This window comes from Lepus europaeus, unplaced genomic scaffold (genome assembly GCF_033115175.1).
Source record: "Lepus europaeus isolate LE1 unplaced genomic scaffold, mLepTim1.pri SCAFFOLD_76, whole genome shotgun sequence".
NCBI classification, from domain to species: Eukaryota; Metazoa; Chordata; class Mammalia; order Lagomorpha; family Leporidae; genus Lepus; species Lepus europaeus.
In genome coordinates, this window is record NW_026909594.1 from 291,758 (window position 1) to 300,062 (window position 8,305).

An 8,305-nucleotide genomic window follows, 5' to 3' on the forward strand; every position below is an offset into this window, starting at 1 on the left:
GCTGGTGTCTCCATGTGGAACCAATTACTGTATCCAAGCTTAAAATTAAATGTTCCCCGATAAAAACATTCAAAACAATAAAGTCCGTTGATAATATCCAGAAACAGAAACACAGAGGCTTTCACAATATTTCGGATTGAGTTAGCCAAAACACAACCGGATATTTCTGGTTTCATCCAGTCATATCCGGACAAAGTGGTGTGGAATTCGTACGCAATGCACCCAGAAAATCACATTAAAAATGGATTTGGAGAAAAGCAAAGTCTTTTCGTTAGGCAAGTGCATAAAATGTCATCTATACAAACAGAAATATCATGTTTGTTTTCCGCAGTTCCTAGCTTTCTCCCTAGAAAATACGAATATGTGGAGGTGGTGTCCCAATGATGAACCAATTAGTTTTTCCAAGCACAAAATTAAATGTTCCCTGAAAAAAACATTCAAAAAAATAAAGCCCATGGATAATATCAGGAAGACACAAACACAGAGGCTTTCACAATATTTCGGATTGAGTTAGCCAAAAGACAACCAGATATTTCTGGTTTCATCCAGTCATATCCCAACAGAGTAGTGTGGAATTCGTATGCAATGGACTGAGAAAATCACAGTAAAAATGGTTTTGGAGAACAGCAAAGTCTTTTCTTTAGGCAAGTGCATAAAATGTCATCGATACAAACAGAAATATCATGTTTGTTTGCCGTAGTTCCTCTAGCTTTCTCCCTAGAAAATACGAATGTACAGAGCTGGTGTTTCCATGATGAACCAATTGGTGTTTCAACGGTACAAAATGAAATGTACCCTGATAAAAACATTCAAAACAATAAGTCAATCGATAATATCCAGAAAACACACACAGAGGCTGTAGCAATATCTGGATTTGAGTTAGCCAAAACAAAACCGGATATTTCCAGTTTCATCCAGTCATATCCCAACAAAGTGGTGTGGAATTCATATGCAATGGACCGAGAAAATCACAGTAAAAATGGTTTTGGAGAAAAGCAAAGTCTTTTCGTTAGGCAAGTGCATAAAATGTCATCTAGACAAACAGAAATATCATGTTTGTTTGCCGCAGTTCCTCTAGCATTCTCCCGAGAAAATACGAATGTGTAGAGCTGCTGTCTCCATGTGGAACCAATTAGTGTTTCCAAGTACAAAATTAAATGTTCCCTGATAAAAATATTCAAAACAATAAAGTCCGTGGATAATATGAGGAATACACAAACACAGAGGCTTTAGCAATATTTCGGATTGAGTTAGCCAAACACAACCAGATATTTCTGGTTTCATCCAGTCATATCCGGACAAAGTGGAGTGGAATCATATGCAATGGAACGAGATAATCACAGTAAAAATGGTTTTGGAGAAAAGCAAAATCTTTTCGTTAGGCAAGTGCATAAAATGTCATCTATACAAACAGAAATATCATGTTTGTTTGCCGCAGTTCTTCTAGCTTTCTCTGTAGAAAATACGAATGTGTACAGCTGGTGTGTCAATGTGGAACCAATTAGTGTTTCCAAGCACAAAATTAAATGTCCCCTGAAAAAAAACATTGAATAAAATAAAGTCTTGGACAATATCAGGAATACACAAACACAGAATCTGTAGCAATATTTCGAATTGAGTTAGCAAAAACACAACCAGATATTTCTGGTTTCATCCAGTAATATCTGAACAAAGTTTTGTGGAATTTGTATGCAATGGACCGAGAAAATCACAGTACAAATGGTTTTGGAGAAAAGCAAAGTCTTTTTGTTAGGCAAGTGCATAAAATGTCATCTATACAAACAGAAATATCACGTTTGTTTGCCACAGTTCCTCTATCTTTCTCCCCAGAAAATACGAATGTGTAGAGCTGGTGTTCCCATAATGTACAAATTAATGTTTCAAAGGTACAAAATTCAATGTTCCCTGATAAAAACATTCAAAACAATACGTCACTCGATAATATCCAGAAAATACAAACACAGGCTTTCACAATATTTCGGATTTTGTTAGCCAAAACACAACCAGATATTTCTGGTTTCATCCAGTCATACCTGGACAAAGTGTTGTGGAATTCGTATGCAATGGACCGAGAAAATCACATTAAAAATGGTTTTGGAGAACAGCAAAGTCTTTTCGATAGGCAAGTGCATAAAATGTCATCTATACCAACAGAAATATCATGTTTGTTTGCCGAAGTTCCTCTAGCTTTCTCCCTTGAAAATAGGAATGTGTAGAGCTTATGTCTCCATGTGGAAACAAATAGTGTTTCCAAGCAAAAAGTAATGTTCCCTGATAAAAAAAACATTCAAAACTATAAAGTCTGTGTATAATATCAGGAATACACAAACACAGAGGCGGTAACAATATCTGGGATTGAGTTAGCCAAAACAAAACCGGATATTTCCGGTTTCATCTAGTGATCTCTGGACAAACTCGTGTGGAATTCGTATGCAATGGACGGACAAAATCAGGTAAAATAGGTTTTGGAGAAAAGCAAAGTCTTTTCGTTAGGCAAGTGCATAAAATGTCATCTAGACAAACAGAAATATCATGTTTGTTTGCCACAGTTCCTCTAGCTTTCTCCCTCGAAATTACGAATTTGTAGAGCTGGTGTCCCCATGATGAAGCAATTAGTGTTTCTACGGTACAAAATGAAATGTTCCCTGAGTAAGCATTCAAAACAATAAAGTCCATCGATAATATCTAGAAACCCAACCACAGAGGCTTTCACAATATTTTCGATTGAGTTAGCCAAAACTCAAGTGGATATTTCTAGTTTCATCCAGTATATCCGGAAAAGTCCTCTGGAATTCGTATGTAATTGACTGAGAAAATCACAGTAAAAATTGTTTTGGAGAAAAGCAAAGCCTTTTCGTTAGGCAAGTGCATAAAATGTCATCTATACAATCAGAAATATCATGTTTGTTTGCCGCACTTCCTCTAGCTTTCTCCCTAGAAAATAGGAATGTGTAGAGCTGGTGTCTCCATGTGAAAGCAATTACTGTATCATACCTTGAAACAAAATGTTCTCCAATAAAAAACATTCAGAAAAATAAAGTCCATTGATAATATCCAGAAAAAACAAACACAGAGGCTGTAGCAATATTTTGGATTGAGTTAGCCAAAAGGAAACCAGATATTTCCGGTTTCATCCAGTCATATCTGTACAAACTGGTGTGTAATTCGTATGCAATGGACTGAGAAAATCACAGTAAAAATGATTTTGGAGAAAAGCAAAGTCTTTTCGTAAGGCAAGTGCATAAAATGTCAACTATACAAACAGAAATATCATGTTTCTTTGCAGCAGTTCCTCTAGCTTTCTACCTAGAAAATACGAATATTCAGAGATGGTGTCTCCACGTGGAACCAATTAGTGATTCCAAACACAATTAAATGTTCCCTGATAAAAACATTCGAAATAATAAAGTCCATCGATAATATCAGGAATACACAAACACAGAGGCTTTCACAATATTTCGGATTGAGTTAGCCAAAACACAACCGGATATTTCTGTTTTCATCAAGTCATTTCCGGACAAAGTGGTGTGGAATTCATATGCAATGGGCAGAGAAAATAAGAGTAAAAATGGTTTTGGAGAAAAGAAAAGTCTTTTCTTTAGGCAAGTGCATAAAATATCATCGGTACAAACAGAAATATCATGTTTGTTTGCTGCAGTTCCTCTAGCTTTCTCCATAGAAAATACGAATGTGTAGAGCGGGTGTCTCCAAGTTGAACCAATTACTCTATCCAAGCTCAAAATTAAAAATTCCCCAATAAAATACATTCAAAACAATAAATTCTATCGACAATATCCAGAAAACACAAACACAGAGGCTTTCACAATATTTCGGATTGTGTTAGCCAATAAAAACCATATACTTCCGTTTTCATCCAGTCATATACGGACAAACTGGTGTGGAATTCGTATACAATGGGCTGAGAAAACCACAGTAAAAATGGTTTTGGAGAAAAGCAAAGTCTTTTCGTTAGGCAAGTGCATAAAATGTCATCTAGACAAACAGAAATATCATGTTCATTTGCCACAGTTCCTCTAGGTCTCGCCCTAGAAAATAGGAATGTGTAGAGCTGTTGTCTCCATGTGAAACCAATTAGTGATTCCAACCAAAAATTAAATGTTCCCTGATAAAAAACTTTCAAAAAATAAAGTCCGTGGATTATATCAGGAATACACATATACAAAGCCTGTAGCAATATCTGGGATTGAGTTAGCCAACACAAAACCGGATATTTCCGGTTTCATCCAGTAATATCCGGACAAACTGGTGTGGAATTTTTATGCAATGGACTGAGAAAATCATAGTAAAAATGGTTTTGGAGAAAAGCTAAGTGTTTTCATTAGGCAACTGCATAAAACGTCATCTATACAAAAAGAAATATGATGTTTGTTTGTCGCATTTTCTCTAGCTTTCTCCCTAGAAAATAAGAATGTGTAGAGCTGGTGTCCCCATGATGAACGAATTAGTGTTTCTAAGGTACAAAATTAAATATGCTTGATGAAAACATTCAAAACAATAAAGTCCATCGATAATATATAGGGAACACAAACACAGAAAGTTTCACAATATTTGTAGATTGAGTTAGCCAAAAAAAAAAAAAGAAACGGATATTTCCGGTTTCAGACAGTGGTTTTGGAGATAAGCAAAATCTTTTGCTTCTACCAGTGCATAAAATGTCATCTATACAAACAGAAATATCATGTTTCTTTGCCGCTATTCCTCTAGCATTCTCCCTAGAAAATACGAATGTGTAGAGCTGGTGTCTCCGTGTGGAACCAATTAGTGTTTCTATGGTTCAAAATCTTATGTTCCCTGATAAAAACATTCAAAACAATTAAGTCTGTTGATAATATCCGGAAAGCACAAACACAGAATCTTTCAAAATATTTCGCATTGAGTTAGCCAAAACACAATCGGATATTTCCGGTTTCATCCAGTGTTGTCTGGACATTCTGGTGTGGAATTCATATGCAATGGACTGATAAAACCAAGTATAAATGGGTTTGGAGGAAAGCAAAGTCTATTCGTTAGTCAAGTGCATAAAATGTCATCAATACAAACAGAAATGTCATGTTTGTTTGCCGCAGTTCCTCTAGCTTTCTCCCTAGAATATACGAATGCGTAGAGCTGGTGTCTCCATGTGGACCCAATTAGTATTTCTATGATACAAAATTAAATATTCCCTGATAAAAACATACAAAACTGTAAAGTCCATCGATAATATCCAGAAAACACAAACACAGATGCTTTCAATAATTTTGGATTGAGTTAGCCAAAACAGAACCGGATATGTCTGGGTTCATTTAGGCATATCCAGAAAAAGTGGTGTGGAGTTTGTATGAAATGGACCGAAAAATCAGAGTAAAAATGGTTTTGGAGAAAAGCATAGACTTTTCGTTAGGCAAGTGCATAAAATGTCATCTATACAAACAGAAATATCATGTTTGTTTGCTGGAGTTCCTCTGGCTTTCTCCGTAGAAAATATGAATATGTAGAGGTGGTGTCTCCATGTGGAACCAATTACTGTTTCCCAGCACAAAATTAAATGTTAACTGATAAAAAATATTCAAAACATAAAACCTTGGATAATATCGAAAACAGAAACACAGAGCATGTAGCAATATCTGGGATTGAGTTAGCCAAAACACAACCGGATATTTCTAGTTTCATCCAGTCATATCCGGACAAAGTGGTGTGGAATTCGTATGCAATGGACTGAGAAAATCAAAGAAAAAATGGTTTTGGAAAAAAAGCAAAGTATTTTCGTTAGGCAAGTGCATAAAATGTCATCAATACAAACAGAAATGTGATGTTTGTTTGCTGCAGTTCCTCTAGGTTTCTCCCTAGAAAATATGAATGTGTAGAGCTGGTGTCTCCATGTGGAACCAATTACTGTTTCTATGGTACAAAATTAAAGGTTCCCTGATAAAAACATTCAAAACAATAAAGTCCATCATTATTTTCCAGAAAACACAAACACAGAAGCTGTAGCCATATCTGGGATTGAGTTTTCCAAAACACAACCGGATATTTCTGGTTTTATTCAGGCATATCAAGAAAAAGTGATGTGGAATTCATATACAGTGGATCGAAAAAATCACAGTAAAATGGCTTTGGTGAAAAGCAATGTCTTTTCGTTAGGCAAGTGCATAAAATGTCAACTATACAAACAGAAATGTCATGTTTGTTTGTCGCAGTTCCTCTAGATTTCTCCCTAGAAAAAATGGATATGTAGCCCTGGTGTCTCCATGTGGAACCAATTAGTGTTTCACAGCACAAAATTAAATGTTCCCTGATAAAAAACATTCTAAACAATAAAGTAGGTCAATAATTTCCAGAGAACACAAACACAAAGTCTATCGCAATATCTGGGATTGAGTTAACCAAAACAACCGGATATTTCTGGTTACAGCCAGTCATATCTGGACAAAGTAGTGTTCAATTCGTAATCAATGGACTGAGAAAATCACATTAAAAATGGTTTTGGAGAAAAGCAAAGTCTTTTCGTTAGGCAAGTGCATAAAATGTCATCAATACAAACAGAAATGTCATGTTTGTTAGACGGAGTTCCTCTAGCTTTCTCCCTTGAAAATAGGAATGTGTAGAGCTGGTGTCTCCATGTGGAGCCAACTAGTGTTTCTACGGTACAAAATTAAATATTCTCTGATAAAAACATTCAAAACCATAAAGTCCATCGATAATATCCAGAAAACACAAACACAGATGCTTTCAATAATTTCGGATTGAATTAGTCGAAACACAACCGTATATTTCTGGTTTCATCCCGCCATATCTGGACAAAGTGGTGTGGAATTCATATGCAATGGACTGAAAAATCAGAGTAAAAATGGTTTTGGAGAAAAGCAGAGACATTTTGTTAGGCAAGTGCATAAAATGTCTTCTATACATACAGAAATATCATGTTTGTTTGCCGCAGATCCTCTGGCTTTCTCCATAGAAAATATGAATATGTAGAGATGGTGTCTCCATGTGGAACCAATTACTGTTTCCCAGCACAAAATTAAATGTTAACTGATAAAAAACATTCAAAACATAAATCCTTGGATAATATCTGAAAACAGAAACACAGAGCATGTAGCAATATCTGGGATTGAATTAGCCAAAACACAACCAGATATTTCTAGCTTCATCCATTCATATCCGGACAAAGTGGGGTGGAATTCGTATGCAATGGTCCGAGAGAATCACAGTAAAAATGGTATGGAGAAAAGCAAACTCTTTTCGTTAGGCAAGTTCATAAAATGTCATCAATACAAACAGAAATGTGATGTTTGTTTGCTGCAGTTCCTCTAGCTTTCTCCCTAGAAAATACAAATGTGTAGAGCTGGTGTCTCCATGTGGAATCAACTAGAGTTTCTAAGCACAAAATTAAATGTTTCCTGATAAAAAACATTCAAAACCATAAAGTCCCTCGATAACATCCGGAAATCACAAACACAGAGGCTGTAGCAATATCTGGGATTGAGTTAGCCAAAACACAACCAGATATTTCTGGTTTCATGCAGTCATATCCGGACAAATTTTTTTGGAATTCGTTTGTAATGCACCGAGAAAATCACAATAAAAATTGTTTTGGAGAAAACAAAGACTTTTCGTTAGGCAAGTGCTTAAAATGTCATGAATAGAAACAGAAATATCATGTTTGTTTGCCAGAGTTCCTCTAGCTTTTTCCCTAGAAAATACGAATGTGTAGAGCTGGTGTCTCCATGTGGAGTCAACTAGTGTTTCCCAGCACAAAATTAAATGTTCCCCGATAAAAAACATTCAAAACAATAAAGTCCATCAATAATATCCAGTAAACACAAACACAGAGGCTGTAGCAATAACTGGGATTAAGTTAGCCAAAACACAACCGGATATATCTGGTATCATCCAGTCATCTCGGGACAAAGTGGTGTGGAATTTGTATGCAATGGGCCAAGAAAATCACAGTAAAAATGGTTTTGGAGAAAAGCAAAGTCTTTTCCTTCAGCCAGTGCATAAAATGCCATGTATGCAAACAGAAATATCATCTTTGTTTGCCGCAGATCCTCTGGCTTTCTCCCTAGAAAATACGAATGTGTAGAGCTGGTGTCTCCATGTGGAGTCAACTAGTGTTTCCCAGCACAAAACTAAATGTTCTCTGATGAAAAACTTTCAAAATAATAAAGTCTGTGGATAATATCTGGAAAACACAAACACAGAGGGTTTCACAATATATCAGATTGAGTTAGCCAAAACACAACCGGATATTTCTGGTTTCATACAATCATATCTGGAGAAGGTGGTGTGGAATTCGTATGCA